The 17,521-nt window shown below is 38.3% G+C and overlaps 1 protein-coding gene across 17 annotated transcripts in view; it reads left to right on the top strand.

Moving 5' to 3' along the window:
• MYT1L (myelin transcription factor 1 like) overlaps window positions 1-17,521 on the top strand; it is a 317,185-nt gene that overhangs the window by 6,668 nt on the left and 292,996 nt on the right. For 5 of the 17 annotated variants that reach the window (XM_042033100.1, XM_042033108.1, XM_042033102.1 and 2 more), the window contains exon 1: window positions 160-691. The exons of 1 other annotated variant lie outside the window; for it this stretch is intronic. The gene's annotated coding sequence lies outside the window, so the exon portion shown is untranslated. Of the gene's footprint in view, window positions 1-157; window positions 692-17,521 lie in introns of those variants that run through there. 11 more of the 17 variants (XM_042033093.1, XM_042033107.1, XM_042033095.1 and 8 more) reach the window with 5 other exon arrangements.

A 17,521-nucleotide genomic window follows, 5' to 3' on the forward strand; every position in this document is an offset into this window, starting at 1 on the left:
GGGCCTGCGCGGCCGCGCCGGGCACTGCACCGCGCCGCGGGGCCGGCGGGATGGATGCGCGCCGCGCTGCTTAAAGGATGCGGGCTCAGGCGGGGTAAGTCAGCAATCTGCTACAGATGCTGTTCTGCTGCAGTAATGTGGTCTCTAGGGGAACTCGGGCTTGATGCATGCTATGCTGCCTAGGCTTCCTCCAGCCCGTCGCCTCTCTGCTGCTCTTAAATGGAGGTTACAGCTGATCCATCAGCCACAGAGCTGCACGCATGCCCACCTCCTCAGCCTTCAGTGGTGGAAACTTATTAATTTCTGCCTTCGACTTCAGGCCCGTTGGTTTCCTGTCTGAAAGCATTATTACTTTTGTCCATGTGGCAAAATAATTAGCATACAGATGAGAAGGGATCCTGCCTCTGAGCCTCAGTCGCAGGAGAAGATGTGCAGTGGAAAGTTGATTGGATGAATGGAGAACAAATGGTGGGCGTTCAAAAGCATTAGGAGAATTTTGTTGTCGTGGAGCAGGTTTGTCAGTTTTCTGGGTGAATCTCGTAAGATGGAAGGCAGGGTGGCTGGTGCCGAGACGACTGCTTGACAGACTGTGGCCTACTTGAAGGTGCACGTTTGGACTGCATGCATAGATAATTCCTTTGGACTACTTTGTTTTCCAATTCTGCGGCTTTCCTTTTCCTGTTCCCTCAAGGTAAATATGACCTTTTATCACCGTTGTTGCTTGCAGGGCACTTTGCTGTTGTTGACAAAGTGATGGAAAGTTCAACTCTTTGGGCAGTTAACAAAGGAATAGCTTGTACTTCTCCCACCCCAGCTCCACAACACATACTTCTGCGCATAGAGCTGGAGGAGGCTGAGCAGCTCGGGGCCCGATCCTGCTCTCCCTGAAGTCAACGGGGAGTTTGACATTGCTTCCAGTGAGAACAGGATCGAGCTCTCAGTGATTGTTGTTTTAATAACGACTGCTGGAAATGTCAGATTTCTGCTTCCTATTTTCTAGAACAATGTGGGCAGACCTGTAAAATTAGCAACTACTGTTTCAATGAGACCCCTGCTGTGATTAGTTTTGGTTGGTGTGGTGTGAATTTTCTTGGTTGAAAGGAAAAAAATGCTTATTTAACACAAACTCGCCAGTAATGCTAAAGCCTGAGTTACAGATTGACAAATTGCTTGTGATTCCTTCAGGTCTATATATCTCCATTATATATGTGTCCTTATAAAGGCTTCTTTTTTGAGAAAAGAAAACAAAAGAAAAAAATAAACAAGCTATCTGTGCATTAGATTTTTTTTTTTGTCAGATAATAATACTGAGTCAGACTGGAATCCCACTTCTCGAACACAGCATCCATTGATAGGCATTTCTTATATAATTCTGATGCTGTGTATAAAATATGGGGTACTTGAACATTTAGTTACCTTTGCTATTTTTTTGTGTAGTCATTTAGGAATATTTTTATTCAATTCTAATGATTCTTAATCTCCTTTAAAATGGTGATTTTCATTTTAACTGACCTAATTTTGAAACTGCATTTAAGGTTGGGGTTAAGTAAAAAATATTATCTGGTAATTGTCTTTACATAGTTCTTGTGACTACTGTAGAACAGTTTAATAGATTATTTTCTTTAATTTGAGTGGTGTGGCGTTTTTGTTACCTTTAATTATATTGTTGGGGAGAACAACAGCTACAGTTCCAAATGATGTTTAGTTTTTACCTTTCTCTCCTTTTTTTTTTTTTAATTGCCATTTCAGTTCTGTGTGATAGTTTTTCTTCAAAAATTGCCAAACAAATAAAAGTCTTTGTCATGCCACTCTGCAAACAACAAAAAAACCCCCCCAAATATTGGAAGAAACTATTAACCCTTGCTAGGCAGTTATCAGGTACCCCATATGATTTATTAAGGTTGATCAAGTTTGGAATGATAAGGTTAAACTTGGTTGCTGTAGTGTAGTCTGATGACTATATATATTTATACTTGTTTGCAATATGACACATTTAAAAACAATTGAGATGGCAACATAACACTTTGAACATTAGAAATACAGAGTGATGCAAGACTGTAAAAACCCAGGATCTTTCTCAGTAACTATATTTTTCTAAAAACTACATTGATTTATCAAGTGAAACAAAGAGAAGAGTAAATGATTACAAGGAATAAATGTAGAATTAGGTATATTTTAAACTAATCTTACAGTAGATTCAATTTTGTATGTATTTTACAGCTTGAACTTTCTGGAGAGTGAATGTTTTTCCTCTCGCCGCCCCGGGGGGGGGGCGGCCCCGCCTTATTTTCACCAACAAGGGCAATAGTTAAATGCTAAACATTTGCAGCGGTTTCTTTGTTTTAGATTCAAATATCCAGTTATATGCCCACATTTTCAAAAAGGGCATCAGTTTTATTGTAGTAGTTCTTGGTTCATAGTATGACTTTGTTGTTTTACTCTACAGTCTTGGATGTTACATATTATAAAATTGAGCAACTGTGTGTTTGGAGACAAAGACAATTAAGAAAGAAGAGGAGCTACTTCAGTATAATCAGGCATATATGATTTCTTCAGATTTGTTAAGGACTATATCTGAGGGTTTCTGTTTTTCCTGTTCTTTTCTATTTTTTTTTAGTTTTTGTGTTGAGGAGATGAGTAAGATATGCAAAGGAATATTTTGATTATATACACATACATGCTACACATATGCGGCAGACTATTAGCAAGGCATAGAAACTTTGCTATGTGAATGGAAGAAAAGGTACTGTTTTGAAAGCTGTTCTGCACTGGTCAGGCTTTTATATGGACTCTGAAAGAATGAAAATATAATTCCCATCCATTAGCATGTCCATGGGAAATGTGCACAGGTATTTTTTTCTAAGTGCATCGCACAAGCACGTTTATAAAACAAAGTTATCTGTGTTAGAATCATTTCTTGATCAACTTTGAGAACAGTCATTGTTTTGTTGAGAGAGTCAGTGGTGGAAAAGTACTTCGGTATTAAATAGATATACAACACTGAACATCCTCATGGAAATACTGAGTTTGGTATCACTTTGTCTGAGCTTGATAAATGTTTGCATCATTCAACTTTCAGTAAAGATGTGAAGTTCCTGATAGTATAGTACCAGAAAACTTTATGGCTGTGGATTACTTACTGACCTTTTCTTTCTCGAAATAGTAGTGATGAGAAATGCTGATAAGATTGTCAATGGTGTTCTAAACAGTAGTGCAGCCAGATTTTTTCTATGGAGTAAAAATGGTGCAGACCAAATAGCATCATCTTCTCCACATATCTTAGATTTAAAAGTCACAAGGAGAACAACTCAAACTGTTTATAGCTTGTTGACAAAGATTATCTCTTTAGAATCCTTCACAGTGTTTTGCTTTGATTAGAACCACTCTGCCTGTTTTAGCCATAGAGGAAAAAGCAGCAAAATGTAATGAAACTGAAATGAAGGGGAAACGTCTTGTGTGGGGAGAGGAAGTAGAATGTGGAGAGAGACAGACAAAAATCACAATAGGATTTTTGATCCCTTAAAAGGGATCATACTTCTAGTCATGAAAACAGTAAACATTATTATTAGATCAGATTTTAAAATCTGATCTCGGATCAGATTTTCAGTGTATATATACTAGTTCAGCATGTTTGCACTGAAGCTGCGGATGCGGAACACAGTCACCAAGTAAGGAACTGGCCAACTTGGTTGTGGAAATATCCAGGGCTGCAGGGTTCCCCAGAGAGATCCATCAAATCAGGTCAGTATAGAACTGTCTGGTAGGTTATAAACAATAAGAAATCAATGTTGTGTCTGCCACTAGACCCTTTGGTTTGCTGAAACTCCCACCTGCCTAATGCATTTGAGCAGTTGGTTTCAGAAACCAAGTTTCCTTCAGGATAAATTTTACCTTTCTTGACGGTCTGTCATAACCAAATTGATTATAGTTATGCACCAGGCAAACTCATAAACATCTGTGAGGTCACAGATTCCCAACCAAACCAGCACTGGCATCTGTTATTTTGTGAAGTATTAAAGGTCTTCATTTCTCATACCTTATGTCTTCATGGCATTTTTTATCAGGAAGTTGATTAAAAAGGGCATGGTATACAACAAATGTATGTTCACTTGGTATGGCTTCGTCTGGTTCAGTCTGAATCTGGCAAGTGCTGTCCCTTGCTTGGTGTAGTAGTGAAGAGAATTAGGGCAAAGCAGCAATTAAAAAAAAAATATTTTCATGAGGGGTTTTAAAAAGGCTGTTGTTTTGTTCCTACTTTGCATGATCCTGCTTCTGACCCCAAAGGAAAGAGAGCAGTGAGCATTGGAACAGGCTTGTAATATCATTTTGTAGAATGACAGGTCAAACATATTTCTCATGCAGCTCCAGTAAAATCAAAAGAAAACATCTCACTTTCTCATGGTTTTGTTATTAATAAGATTGTTTACAGACAGAATGTAAAGGAGAGTATAGTTGCCATTCAAACAAGCCTTTAGACTGCTCACTGAATGGTTAATTTTTTCCAGGCCCTCTGGTGATGTTGTCTCCCTCATGTCCCTTCCCCCCCAGTAGAAATAGTGATACTATTGCAAATGTAATACTGCAGTATTTATATTTCATATCAACAGCTTGCTTTATTTTTCCAAGGGAAATCCCCTTTTTTCCTCCTGTCTCTAGCCAATACTGGAGGATATTACCAAGGGAATAAAATTTTATGCCTAATTTTAGTGTTCCTCTGCCTAATGTGGTGTGAATAAGTACCATGTTACAGCATTTAACCTAGTCCATCTTTGTCACTTTCTGAGCAGATCCTCAGTTCAAATAAAATAGTCAAAATGCAGAAAGATAAGATCTCCAAGGTTTGTTATGAGGATAAACTGTAGGGAGTAGATGTTCTGACATTCCTTCAGTGCTGCAGCAGGGCATTCTCTCACAAAAGGAATACTATTGAAAGGGGTTTCCCAGGCCTCTTGTGATACTGTAAATCAGTGGCTCATCTTTTATTTCATATCTCCTACGCCAGGATTGTTAAATCAAATATACATTTGATATATGCTGTAAGCTACTTTTCAGCACTGGTGATTTGTTTAGTAACATTTTCAGAGATACTAGCAATTCCTCTGTTGTCTGAAGAGGAAAAGGCCATGTTTAAATATGAAACTATGTTTATAACAACTTTGCATACATCGTGACTGTCATGTCCTATGCATACTCAGGATTTTTTTGGGGGGGTATGTGCATATTTAGGAAGAAATAATACTGTTATGTCATAGAAAATGATACGGTTGACTACAGGGCTTTTTAATTTCTTTGTATCTCTATAATGCTCTTGGTTTGTCTAACACAAATTGTTTTGAATTCTGAATTATATTTCTGCAATGTCTTGGTTGTGCAGCATAGTTTGAATTAAAAATGCAGAAAAATGGATTCCTTGGGCTTGGAGTTGACACTAAAAAGTAATGCTTGTGTTTTTTCAGCATGTGCAAGCACAAAGTCCATTCCGGGTCTTGCTAGGAAACACCCAGAGTTAACACAGGTCGAGTTAAAATATCCTCACACATAGAAAAAGATGTCTGTTCCAGCAGTGGTAAGATGCCTGCACAGTTGATATGTTATGTATTTACTGAGACAAACAGATTTACTAAGCTCAAGAATTGCACAATCCTAAGATCCTTTGGCTTTGATCAACCTGTACCCAGTCTCAAACTTCAGTTTTCATCAAACTCCAGATCTTATCACTTCCAGTGATGAATAAATGTTTTTCTCAACCTTTTAAAATACTCTGCATGTTTGGATCTACTTGAACTTAAGGACTTTACTGTGTGTGGAGTTACTGGACCTCTATGTTCCAGGACAATAGCATACTTCAGTCGTCAGGGATAGTGGGTGCAGGCCAGGCTGCAGCATTCTCACAAGAACTAAGGTGGTTTTTGGACACTGCACATGTAAGATGGAGAGGTTGTGATGAGAGGAATGAGTAACAATGTCACAGCAGGGAAAAAGAATCAAACATTCAATTAAAAGGAAACTGCTAGTGCAAAAACTGAGGTTCTGTTAGCCAACATACAGAGTTTGGATGCTAAGGAAAATTAGAATTCCATGACCATTGGACATATGACCTCAAAAAGGAGAAGGAAAAGAACCTGATAAATGGATATGGACAATGAGCTTGTTAAGAAGGATTACACAGAGGAGTCAGGAGATGTATGTGGATGGAAGTCAGGAGTACTTAATGAACCCACAGACCAGCTGGAAAAGCAAAAAAGCTCAGGTAAGTTTATTTTTATATGCTACTTCTGCTAGTTTGTTTTGTTTGTTTTTTTCCAGACTCAGCTCTAAGAACTTGCTCTTTCTCTTCAGTTCTTTCATCGTTCTCTTAGAGTAGTGTCTGATTACAAGGGGACAGGAAACAAAGAAAATGCCTTTCAAATATAGGAGTGCTTTATTTTAGTACTCCTATATGCACTGTCAATTTTAAGTAAAAAAAACAAAAGATAAAATACATCACACCCAGTATTCATAAACATGTGCTAAATATAGATAAATATATGTGGGCATGTAGCATTTCTGTGACTAAATATCAGTTCTTTGCATGCAGGGGCAAAAACAATGGCAATGAAACTGACACCTTAGTATGCCATTAAACCAGATGGGAAACAAGACTGTTAAAAGTAGTCTTGTAATTGCTTGGTAATACCGTGTTTTCTGTGAATTAAATATGTACTTGTAGTAGAACCTTCATACACACAGTCCCTTGCTTTCTGAGAGTAAATCAAATTCAAAACAACTTTTTTTATTCAGGGAAGCAGAGCCATTTTGATGTTGGTTCAGAGAAGCTGCTCATTGAATTAAACAATAGCAGCTATCCATTTTCATTCATGGATTTTCATCCCCTTTTATCTTCAGGACACTGTCAGCATTTTTTCAGCAAGAATTCTTTAAATGTTGAGAGTGAGGAAGGCCTCTTTTACTTCTCCTTTTACAGTGTGCTACTGCCTCACCTTTATCAACTCTGGAGAACTGCTCATAGTGGAAAGGCTAGTAATGTGGGTGAATTCCAGCTGCTCTGAAGAACCTTCTTAGGGGTCTCTGCACAAGGGTTTCTGAACAGATCGCTGCCCCTTCAGTGACTTATTGCCGTGTTTCTGCAACTGATATCTGTGGTAGTTCACACTCTGTGTGCAAGCTCTTCAGAAGGTGCTAAATTTGAAGTAGCCATCATTGACAGGCTTTCTGAACTGCCCATTACAAGGCTGATCATTCCATATGTTATGAGGAAAAAAAAAAGTGGGAAAAGGATGGGGATTTTTATCTGTGACCTGTCCAATCTAATAATGCCTTTTTTGTTTTGTTGCTTGTCAGTGATCTTGCCTGAGAAGAAGCAAATGATGATTAGAAGAAAGAAAAGAAAGAGAAGGGTAGATATTTTCCATAGGTCTGTTTGGCCCTTTGTGACAAAACATGCTGGTGAAAAGGCACATGTGAATAGTTTACCTTGAAGACTGAGCATCCTGATTTAGCAAATGCAGGCACTGCAAAGCAGTATGGGGTAAAGCACCCAGTCATTTCACTGCAGCAGTCACTGTCATAGACAGCTCTGCAGAGCAGGTCTCATCTCCTATACCTTCTTCCTTTACCTCCTACCTGCCCAAGAGCCAGCACAAATTGCCACAGTGTTAATTCCAGCCAACTCCAGTGGAAAACAAGGGCCTATGACAAGATTGCGCATATGTTAATGACTCATGCACCCTGCACTTTTTGTCACTTTATATGTTGTTTGATATAGTTAATAAATTTTATTTTGCAGAAACTGTGATGGATTTCTTCTGTTAGAAAAACTGATATGGAACATCCTTTTTCTATACCCATGCTTCTTGCCAAATTCAGTAAAATGTGGTTAACTTGAAATTCAGTTTTTTAAGCAATTATAAGTACAGCTTACTCAAAGAGCAGAACAGGCAGATTCAAAGCAGTACTGCCAATAACACATACCAGAGTATGCTTTTGAGGCTTCCAGGAATTGTATTCAGATTGACTCCTATAACTGGTCTTCTGTATTCAGAACCATAAGTATTTCTACTCTTAGTGAAAGCATCTTCATTTTTGGTTTTAGAGCAGCTTTTTGGGAATTACAGTTAATGAAGTAGTTATCTTTATAAATATTGTGGTGTAGGAAACCATCTTTGCATTGCAATATTGCAGAAGACTCCTAACAATATGAGCTCTACATAGATTTCATAATTAAATAGAAATTAGTGAGCCACTTGTAACTACTCAAATGTCTCACTTGTGTTTATATACTTGGAAGTTAAGAGAAGTGTGAATGGGATACCTTGCTAACTAATTTGTTTGCTTTTGTGTATGTTACAAGAGTCACAATTACACCTTTATAGTAATATACAGCTATATATATATATATGTATACATAAAACTACACCTTTTTATAATATGTAAGATTTGTCAACACCAAGTTGCTAATCACTGCTAAACGGTCAGGGTTAGCAGGTTGCCAGAGCCGGCATGTGGCTAGTTTCTTAGTGTATAAATGCTTTTGATTTTGCAGCATTTCAACTGAACACTTGATACAAACTTGGGACACAATTTAGAATTGGAATTGCAGTGTCCTGTATCTAAAAGCATTGCTTTTGCTATTGATGATGCTAGATTTGCACCATGGTTGTACCAAGGGCTAAATATCATGAATGTGTTTAAATCAGTTTTGGAGTGCTCCTACTTCATAGCAAGTTTTGTTTTCTGCCTTCACCTTCTACTTTTCCTCAATTTTATGTATTTCTTGAAAAATCTGATACAGTTGAAACTCTGAACATGCAGGGAAAGCAGGTACTAAAATATGAAAAGACTTAAGAACTCTGCTGATTTGTTCCACATGTTTGTAATGGTACTATAGACTTGAGCATGAAAACATGGAAGTATTAATATGGGGAAATAAAGGAAGAGCCAGGGGCTCTCAAAAAAAACCCCACAAAGAAGACAGGAATTGGGGGAAGCTGAGTTTAAACTCCTTAAAATTCCTCAAGCAGAGTTCTGGGGTCCCACAGTGCCAGGCATTTCCCTCCAGATTGTCTGCAAATTGCGTAAACTTTCCTTAATTCCAAAATCCTCCTGTCTAATGGAGTCTTTTGTTTGTATGGAGCTTCATGACTCCCTGTATGGAGTTCAAGTAACATCTGGACAACACTCTTAAGCTTATGATTTATTCTTGGGTGGTCCTGCGAGGAGTAGGGATTCGGACTCCATCCTTATGAGTTCCTTCCAACCTGAGATAATCTATGGCTTTATGATTCAGATAACTTGAGTTCTAGATGACCTGTATTCCCAAGAGTTGCTGAGTGGCACAGCTGCTTACTGGGAAATATTTCTGCTGTAAACTGGGTTTTAAAAGTATTTGCTGTAGGAGAAATGAGGTTTTTTCTTACACATCTGTAGTATTTTGATGTAAGAATGCAAGAAAGTCAGGACATTCCACCTGTTGCTCATTTTTACCAGCCAATGGATGAATAGGAAACAAAAATTTGGGGCTAGAAACTGAGAAAGCAAAATCAGTAGCTTTCTTGACAGTTTTTTTGTTAATAAACATTCTAAATTGTCATATATGAGAATTACAGATTTCAGATCATAGCTTAATGTTTTTAGAAAAGAAATTTTGACCTCACTGTTAATTGTAACCCCTAAGTGTCTAAAAACTGTCTCAGTGTTCAGTCATACACTTAACTGTTATTTTTATGCTGAAACATCAGAATATTAGAACCATGGTAACAGCAAAAAGAATTTGCCAGACATATATATTAGTACAGAGAGACAATACATTTGCATGGCTACATTTACAGAGCCAGTGGCCTAATTCTGTTTCACTGAAGTAATTGAGAATTTTTCGAAGGGAAGAAAGCATTCTGTGTTAATTTCTAGGTTTTTCAGCTGTTAGCGTACTTTTCCAGTATGGCTTTCAAAGCAATTCCATTTAAGATGTAATTATTAACCCATGCTTTATAAATGGAGCTCTTGATTGCTTTATTGTTTTGCCCAAAGTTCTGAATACTAAATTCGAGTTTGGCATTCATTGCTCTAAATTGTCCCTTGAACAACCAGTACCTTGGCTGTGGTAAACTTAAAAACAACATTCCCCAGGAGGTATCACACCCGTGACATAAGCCAAGAAGTATTTTTCTGTCCTCTCTGGAGGCATGTTGCTGCCCCTGTTTGCAGGTAGCCTGAAACACTAATGATCAAAACAATATCAAATTGAAAGGCATAGGATATCAGTATTAATCAACCTTTCTCTTTACTAAGAAATGTGTAATTGATACATTCATAATAATTTGTGATAAGATCCTGACTATAAAATAGTCTTTTAAATATAATCAGCCTGTTCTTCTTCATCTTCCTTAAAACTGTTTTCTGTGCCTTGAACTATGCACAGAGATTTTACTCACAGAATTAAAAAAAAACCTGAATGCAAATGAAAAACATACAATTCGCTGTAAGTACATAAACTTTTATATTCATCATACAGGACAGTAGGTAAGTTTGAATGCATTGCTGCAAATCTTGAGAACTAGCTACATTATATATTAAATAATTAATATATTAATTAATATATGAAATATTAATGATGCTGGAAACATTGGGAGGAGTCTCATGCTTTAGAAAACATGTTTATTGACAGAACATAGCAGAGTAAAATCCTCATTCTTGTATGACATCCTGGCCTGGGTGTTCGTATTTCATAGGTCTATCAGTCTGTTGCTCATAACTTAAATGTTTACAGAATTAGGGCTTAAGCATGTGAAGTTTTGAGACAAAATAAACTGCATATTCACTAAAACCAGGAAACCTTTTGAGTTCTTGTTGTGAAAAACTGTAAGTAGGACAATAATGGAAAAAAATCACAATATTTCTCCTTTCAAATGAAGTAGTTTGATTTTCTATTAGAAATGTCTCTTAGTACTTCCTTAATTTATATTACAAAGTAAACTATTGTTAATTTTAAAATTATATTCTTTAAATCAGAGAATCCAGTTTGATTCGTATGGCTTTACTACTGCATGGTTTGCCAAAGATTTCATTTCAAATTAGTGATAATTAATACATTAGCCTCATATGACAAAAAAATTTTTGCAGCTGAAATTTGAAGGATTTATGTGGCACTGTCTCGTGCAAGTTTGCTTAGTCCAGTGGCACTGAGATCTGTGCATCCCTAAATTTTGCCTAAGGGAGTTGTTTTTCCAAGCACTCAGGAGGTGCTACTTGAAAATCTCCTGTCTCTGGTTAGAAGATGCAAGAGGAAGGGGTTCTTTGAACATTAGACATCTACATTTTGGCCTGTGTGGTTAAAAAATTGTTTTCAACAAAATAGCTGTAGTCGCTTGAGGATCATTTATGGTAGTAGAGATTCCTAGTTTGTCATTGTATGGCAGAGATACAGAAAATAGATTTTGATACACCTCATTGCTTGTGTAACATTGTGCAACTTCTTCTATCTTGTGATACGCTTATCTGAATTACAGTTAGCTTTGCATATAAATTAGCTGTAAACTGCTTTGCAGTACATCATTATCCTGATCCTTTTTCCCTTTTTGCACTTTTTTAGACCTTAAGAGAGTCATGGAATGGCTTGGGGTTGGAAGGGACCTTAAAGACCATCTAGCTCCAACCTCTCTGCCATAGGCGGGGACACCTTCCACTAGACCAGGTTGCTCAAAACCAACCCCATCCAACCTGACCTTGAACACTTCCAGGGATGTGGCATCTACAGCTTCTCTGGACAACCTGTTGCAGTGCCTCACCACCCTCACAGTGAAGAATTTTTTAATCATATCTAATCTAAATGTACTCTCTTTCAGGTTGAAGCCATTCCCCCTTGTCCTATCCCTTTTAATAAGTCCCTCTCCAGCTCTCATGTAGGCTCTCTTCACGTACTAGAGGGGGCTTTAAGGCAGAACAACCCAAACTCTCTCAGCCTGTCTTCATAGGAGAAGTTCTCCAGCCCTCCAGTTGTCTTCATGGCCCTCATCTGGTCTTGTGCCAATCGCTCCATGTCCTTCTGATGTTGGGGACCCCAGGGCTGGATGCAGTGCTCCAGGTGGGAGTCTCCCAAGAGTGATGTAGAGGGCTAGAATCATCTCCCTTGATCTGCTGGGCATGCTGCTTTTGATGCAGCCCAAGATGCGGTTGGCTTTTAGGCTGGAAGCGCACATTGCCGGCTCAGTACAGCTTTTCATCCAGCAGCAAGCCCAAGTTTTTCACCTCAGTGCTGCTCTCGATCCATTCTCTGCCCAGTCTGTATTTGTGCTTGAGATTGCCCCAACCCAGGTGCAGGACCTTGCACTTGGTCTTCTTGAACTTCATGGGCCTACCTCCAGCCTGTCCAGGTCCCTCTGGGTGGCATTCCTTCCCTCCAGCATGTTGACCATACCACATGGCTTAGTGGTGTTGGCAAACTTACTGAGCATGCACTCAATCCCACTGTCCGTGTCACCAACAAAGATGTTTGTCGATGCCAGTACCAACTCCTGAGGAACATTACTTGTCACTGGTCTCCACTTGGATATTGAGCTGTTGACTGCAACATCTTAAGTGTGACCATTCAGCCAGTTCCTTATCACTGAGTGGTCCATCTATCAAGTCCATGTCTTTCCAGTTTAGAGGTATGGATATCATGCAGGACAGCGTCACAGGCTTTGCACAAGTCCAGGTAGATTACATCAGTCATTCTTCCTTCATCCACCTACACTGTAACCCCATCACAGAAGGCCTGACAAATTTGTCAGTTATGATTTGCCTTCAGTAAAGCACTGTTGGCTGTCTCCAATCACCTCCTTATTTTCCATGTGCCTTGGCATAGTTTCCAGGAGGATGTTAGTATTACTTAGTCATTGCATCTCTTTTAATACAAAAGATACTTTGCAAATTGACAGTGTGGCTTGAGAGCAGATCTGCAAGTGTTAACACTAGCATTTGTAAGCCAGGCTACTCACTAATTTTAGAGACTTTTTTTAAAAACCTACTTCTTTGGGCCAACAAAGAAAAGAAAGTGAGGAGGGAAAATAAGAGCAGGGTCTCCTTGATGGTGGTAAATAGTATGGTGTTATTTTCAAATCTCTGACAGGTGCTACTGCTTGAAGGGATTTCAGTTTTTCATGGTACCACCTGAGAAGTAATCTGAAAAATATCCAACAGGAGTAAAGATGTTAGATGAGTCTTTACTAGCCTTTGTCTGGTGAGCTGGGTGGAGGGATGAGGTTCCTTTCTCATTCCATTTGGTGAGTTTTCTTTCCTTTCTGTCATCTCCTTATTTGCCAATAAGCCAGTAAAAGTATGTCTCCATCAAAATGGTCGATACGGGTGCAGGGTGTGCAAATATACCTGAGCATTAATCACTGATTTTGTGCTGGAATAGCTGTAGAAAGTGCAAGGTGGTTGAGATGATCCTCAGTTGGTTTTCGTTTTTTTGGGTTTTTTTGAAAAAAACTGATGAGAGTCAGTAACATGAAATTTTATGAGGCTGATAGACTTACCAAGATAAGCAATCTAGTTGGTTAAGTAAGCGTAATTCATGTTTCCCTCCTGTTGTGTGTTTTGCAAGTAGGCTTTTTTGAGAGTGGATTGATTATTAAGTGCCCGAGGTAGCATGTTATGATCAAGTGACATGAAACATTTGTACCTGATATGCCTTAATGAAGTGTTAAAACTGTGTATGCTGATCTAAGAATTAAAGAAGTGTAGAGGTAACAATGCTTTATTTGATAACTAAAATTATATTTGTGCTAGTCCTTGTAGTTAATGCTCATTCAGGAGCTCATTTTGCCCTAGAGACCATATTGTGTATAATTTATCTGTTTGTAGAAAAATCGTATTGGAAAGGATATCTGAAGGTCCAGTCCAATCTTCTTCTCAAAGGCATTGAAATCAGGATATTGCCATAATAATGTCCAAAGGTCGGTCTACATAATAGCATGCCAATATTGTGGAGGCACATGAGAGACTGTGAGAAAAAAGGTGTATTTAAAGTCAGGTTGTCTAACTGTATTTAAATGTGATGATAGAGTACACTGCTGGAGATACATATGTGTATATATATATATAAAATGAGTTCACCTGATATTGCCATGTACAGGTAATTTTATTATTTTATTTATGGCAACTCCACATGTTAGTGGGAATAGAAATATCCCTAGAACCAAGAGCTGACTCGTCTGTTGGATCAGGTAGTGAGAGGGAGTCCACAACATCTGCCCAGGTCAGAAGGGTGGGAGGAAAATGCAAGGTGAAGGCCATTGTATATGAAAAATATCTTAAAAATTCCTCTACCTACTTTCTCTGTTCTGGAAAACCATTTGGGAAAGGAAATTCTCTTTTTAATCACAGAAACGCATTTCTGTTGCAAGTTAGAAAAGATGCAGTAGGAATCAGTTCAACACCAATGGGGAGATACCATGGTTGCCCAAATAGGTCCTCCCTTTATAAGTTCACATAAATCAAAGTTTGAAAAAAATATGTAATGTCAAGAGAAGTGGGACAAAACAGGTAGTCATGCACTTCATTAAACACAGCTTAGAACAAGATGGAAGTAGGACATTTCAGATTGTTTGGTTGCTTAATAAATCTCTATTTTGTATTAAGGAATACATTGGCTTTAGCATGAGTGTTGACATTGTGGAATAATGAAAGCTAGTAATTTTTGTGTTTCCACAACTCAACATCATGCTGCTATGTTTCCTGCTTGTTTTTATGCTAGTTAGTGTTGACCCTATGCATTCTTGGATTCGTGGGTCAGAGATGACTCTGAGCTGCCTTGATACAAAAATAAAATGGAAAAAACCAAGATTCCATTTCCTTTTCTGTGCATAGGGCACAGGTAGGTTCATTTCCTTTTAGAAAGGCAGCCTTGGACTACCTTTGACACAGTTAGGACATTAGGGATCAAACTTTTCTCTTTGTAGCACTAGCGTAAATATAATCTCTCCAGTGATTTTACTGGCTGTTTTTAAAGCATCCAACTGCGGCTGCAAGAATAACTTGAATAACCTGGAAAGGACTGCAGGCCTGGCAGAATGTCAGGTGTGAACACAGACTAGAGTTGCAAATTTTAATTAAATATAAACCCTTTATAATTTATAGTTTAAATTAAAAATCAAAATTTGGGAGGTCCTTTTAAAGAGATTGAGCTTCTTTCACTAAAAGCTCTACTTTTTCAGCAGGCCTTCAGGCACATTTCTAAGCTCAAAATACTCTGTGGTTTGACACGATTTAGCAGTTTATAGAATCGTCACTCACCTTTAAGGTTTACATATTTTTTCATGTCACACATGCCATGACATCTGTTTTGCACTCGTAATAAAAATAAGATTGTTCTCAACAATGTCAAGTGGAGATAAAGATGGAGTCATAGGGGATAGCGAGATGTAGAATCACTTGAAGCTGTATTTTAAGGCTTTATGACTGACAAAGCAGATGTGCTTTTTCTGCAGGGACTGTCTTTTTCTTCTGTGTCTTTACAGCACTTAGCACAAGGTGTTCAGGTGCACAGTTCAGACTTCTAGCAAGAATAATGTATGCATGTTAGAAATCCTGTAGAGACGAGACTGCTGTTTCACTGTGAGTCAAGGTCAGCTGTGGGTGAGGAACATGGTGTCGACTTGGCTAACTTGTGGGAAATGGAACTTAAACCGTGTCTCTCACCATGGATTTGAGAGTGAAACAATTATGGGACAGTGTTTTAAGAGAAACAACGTACTTACTCTTTGTGTTGTCCATATCAGTAACTGCATAGCCAAAGCCTCCAAAGATTGGTTTGTATACAGTTATAGATATTGTATACTTGTCTTGTATACTGATGCCATCCTGCTGAACTCTCCATCATCAGTTGTGCTTTACAACAGTGTGTTCAAGAGAAGGTGCAGCCCCTTACCAGCTGTTGGTGAGGTTATAATTGTAGGTGAAGTGTAGGTTAACACTGTTATAATTGTAGGTGAAGCAGAATTCCCGTTTGCCTCAAATGCAGGTAAGTGATCCTGTGCAGGGGGTTGCTGAAGATAAGCTATTCTAGGACATATTTTTGATGTACAGTGGTCCGTGTACTGAAGACTCGTACTTTCATCATTCCAGACAATTCCAGCCATAATCATCTCTGATTTTTGTAATATATGGGTATGGATCTCTGTGGCAAGCTGAAAATTCAGCAGAAGTGTTAGTTAATTATAAAATTCCTGAATATATGATTTGTCTAAAAATATTTTTGAAATGAAAGTGTAGCAATATGTCAGGCTCTGTAGTTACAAGCTATGGTTGTTATTCATTCTTGGAATGAGTGACACTGTTTCTTGTCCCCTAGGAAAGACTATATGGTTATTCAGTTTTGTAGATAAGTGGCAGGAAAAAAAAAGGTTTTATTTATAAAGCAGAAAAAAACTTCTAGTAATGAGCTCATACAATCTCATATTTGATCTTGTTTTGGGACAGAGAGGTGAGCTAGGTGGCCTTCTGAGGTCCTGTTTCTTGTGACTCCATAGCTGCAAAAGAAAATGTGACAAATGAAAAAAAAAGTGATGCAAAGAAGTGAAACTAAAGGATTTGGACTGTTGAATAAGGCTGATCCTGCCTTTCTGTGGACATGGAGCAGGTGGAGACTAGCTAACTGCTGCAGATACTGGTAATGATACTAGTAACAGCTGTGTGGAACTTTGTGGCAAGGAATCCATTAAGGTGCAAAGTGAAAAAAATTATCTCTGATTAACTTAAGCTTTAACTTGGGTCAGTCTTTTAGGAAAGCAAACACTTTTGGAAACTAAGGAAGTTTTGTAGGAGAAAACTGCAAGTCACATTCTAATAAAAATATATGCAAATTTGTACACATCTGGCAGAATTAGTTTCACCATAATAGCTGTGATAATCCAGGACTGTCATAATAGACAATTTTAGAGAGAAGGATAACCCTCTTGCATTATTTGGTTACTCTAGCTAATATATTTGGGAAATAGACAAATCCTTAAAAACCAAAGCTCTTCTTTGATTCAGAATTGAAATGTTCTCTTTCACTTGGAAGCAGCTGTGGTCTGAAAGCGAGAGAATTGTAAGTGTGGTTTACGTGGTTCCTAGTTTGCACTCAAGGGAGGTAGGCTGAAACTGTGAGTCTTTGGGGACTGATCTTTAAGCAGGCCGGTTCTTTTAATTGCAGCAACAGATGAAAATTTTTTTATATCCAGTATTTGCAATGAGTATTTAGAGATTCAAAAGTGAAAGGTATCTCAGCACCTGTACAGGTGTGCATTGAGTGTCATAGCCTATTTCCTGCTGGCCTGTTTTGATTATTAGTTGGGCCTCTGCTGTACATGTCCAAAGAGACTGGCAAACTGTACACGATTGTCAGTATTTGAAGACTGATCCTTTATTCTTTAGACCAGTAGAGAAGTTTGAGGTGATGAGGAGAAACAGAAGATAAATGGTAGTTGACCCTTCTGAATATGTGAAAGAAAGAAGGATTTCTGCAACAGGCAGAAAGAGTTCAGACCAAGTGAAGTAATTG

Source organism: Corvus kubaryi, unplaced genomic scaffold, assembly GCF_017639235.1.
Source record: "Corvus kubaryi isolate FWS band 111438036 unplaced genomic scaffold, C.kubaryi_AGA036_p1.0 37354, whole genome shotgun sequence".
NCBI lineage: Eukaryota > Metazoa > Chordata > Aves > Passeriformes > Corvidae > Corvus > Corvus kubaryi.